Source organism: Octopus bimaculoides, chromosome 13 (genome assembly GCF_001194135.2).
Source record: "Octopus bimaculoides isolate UCB-OBI-ISO-001 chromosome 13, ASM119413v2, whole genome shotgun sequence".
NCBI classification, from domain to species: domain Eukaryota; kingdom Metazoa; phylum Mollusca; class Cephalopoda; order Octopoda; family Octopodidae; genus Octopus; species Octopus bimaculoides.
This window is the reverse complement of record NC_068993.1, coordinates 31,496,258-31,498,842: the sequence shown is the minus strand read 5'-3', so window position 1 is coordinate 31,498,842 and position 2,585 is coordinate 31,496,258. Positions and strand designations below refer to the sequence as shown.

The 2,585-nt window shown below is 32.8% G+C and overlaps 1 protein-coding gene across 1 annotated transcript in view; it reads left to right on the top strand.

The window, feature by feature from the left end:
• The first annotated feature begins 2,064 nt into the window (after nt 1-2,064).
• The window catches only part of LOC106872092 (glycine receptor subunit alpha-2), an 807,169-nt gene continuing 806,648 nt past the window's right edge, over nt 2,065-2,585 (top strand). Inside the window, exon 1 of the mRNA XM_052972407.1 lies at nt 2,065-2,452. The gene's annotated coding sequence lies outside the window, so the exon portion shown is untranslated. The remainder of the gene's footprint in view (nt 2,453-2,585) is intronic.

Here is a 2,585-nt window from a genome sequence, read left to right as displayed (position 1 = left end):
GTGTGTGTGTGTGTGTGTGTGTGTAGGGGTGTGTGTGTGTGTGTGCGTGCGTGCGCGTTTCTTGATGCTTGATTTATTGCTACATCTGTAGGTGTTTAGTCAGTTTCCGTTTTTAACCCCAGGTGTATGAGCAAAAGTAATCCGGTCATGATTACTCCTTCATTGAGTTGGGCAGAGTGTATTAAGGAATTACGTTATCTAACGGGTGTAATATTGAGGGAGTTTTGACTGTTAATTCTTGTATATTGATTGACCATCTACAATCTATCTCTGGATTTCCAACGTTCGGTTCAGGCAGTGAGTGCATGTCACTTGCATGATTACAGCTGTGCAGGTCTCTTTGTTGTTCATAACTCTGCATGTCATGTATGTGTATGTGTGTATGCATGTGTGTGTGTATGAGAGAAGGAGAGGCAGAGAGGATGATAGATAGATATATAGATAGACAGATGGATAGATAAATGTTATAACATATGAGAGCGGAGATGAGAATAAAGAGTCGGTGAAAAAGAATAATGATAGAAAACATGGGATTGACAAATATGTATGCATACACACTTATCGTAAAGCATACATACAGCAATATATACAGACAGAAAAACACGTCCACATATAAAGACTGCTACACACATCCCACGCACACACACATCGACAGACAAACCAACAGACCACACTACTAGAAAAGGAATAAACAGAAAACAAACAAACCAAAATCCAGTAAGAAGAGTATTATATGCACTTTATATAGCATAGCATGGATGCAGTGTCGGTGGTTTAGTGTGGTATAATGCGGAGTTTAAAACTATTTAGCTACTAATCAACCGAGTGCCAGCCTATATTTCTACTTTTATCTCTCCTTCTCTTCTTGTGAATGTTTACCAATGAAAAATACTGTCGTAGTTCACTAATACTAAAACCATAATATACACCCACTAACACAAGACAGACAGATATATTTCTCCCTCCCTCCTTCTCTCTCTCTCTTTCTCTCTCTCTCTCTCTCCATATATATATGTGTGTATATATATATATATATATATATATGTATGTATACACAAGCATACGTACAATGCAAATTTCTTCTTGGTAACACGTACTATCTCTCTCTGTGTCTCTCTCCCTTCACGCACGCGCACACACACAATCATAAAACCATACAACCACACAAGCGCGTGTGTGTGTATTTGTTGTTTCCTTTCTTCTTGATTCTTCTTTCTCCTATTCATTTCATCTGTTCTTCCATATTGCCATGCTTTTCATAAACAAAGTACGAAACACGTAACAGATTTGACGTTACATACCAACACGTATTATCTCTCTCTCTGTCTTTCTCTCACCGTGTCTCCTCCTCACTCTCTCTCTCTCTCTGTCAATCTACCTGACTCACTGTCTGTCCGTCTGTCTATCAATTATTATTATTATTATTATTATTATTATTATTATTATTATTATTATTATTATCAACACGTAATATTAGATGTGAGTTTGAGTTGTAATTCTTGCTATTGGTTGCTACAAATAATCTAAAAGAAGAGACTGATTTGTAATATTTTCGATCTCTATAACCGATTGGTAATTGTTTTTTTTTCTCCTGAATGAAGTAGCAACAATCAATCTCTTTAGATGCAAAACACACACATGTATATGCAGATGAAAAATAAATTATATTTTGTGGAGTTCATGCTTTCACGGAAGTCATTAACAGCATATATACCTGCATATCTACATATACAAAGACCTACATAATATTGCATACATTCACACGCACAACGTAAATATATATGTGTGAATATATGCCTGTGTTCTAACATAGACGCATAAAATGTTACAGGATTGAACACACACACATACCTACATAAATGTACTACGTTTAAGATTACTACAAAAATATATGCTTATTGCAACAGACAAAATCATTCATTACATATATACATACTACGTGTGTGCGTGTGTGTATATATATATATATATATATATATATATATATATATATATTTGTGTGCATGCATTTGTATATTTATAAGCACTCATGCAAATATATAGCTGTGATGAATATATGCACTATATTTTGCTATTACTTTTTGCTTTGATAAAAGAATTATAATTTATCATTAAAATATTATTTGGCTTTGTAACTCTGTGAAATACAAATAACACACACACACATAAAATACTTTAAAAAATAAATAAAAGAATACGTTTGATCGAGCGCAGAGAAAATATCTAACACGACTGTAAAAACAGAACAAAACAAAGTAGAAATGGTGTTTACAAAGTTGAACAAGAAACTATCGTGTGCCGAGGTGAAAGGTTAAATAAATACAGCTGAGTTGTGTTGTCAATAGAGCACAAGCGGATATGAACAGTGACAATATTTACAATTATGAACTCTATGAAAATTTATATGGCTTGTAACAGTTAATATAAATAGAACAACAAAAAAACATATAAGGTAAGTGAATGTTTTTTTACATTTTATTACACGTTTTTACTTTTGCTGTATTATTAAAACCATTATTATTATTATCATTATTATTAACAATATTGTTGTTATTGCTATAATAATAACAATAATAATAATAATA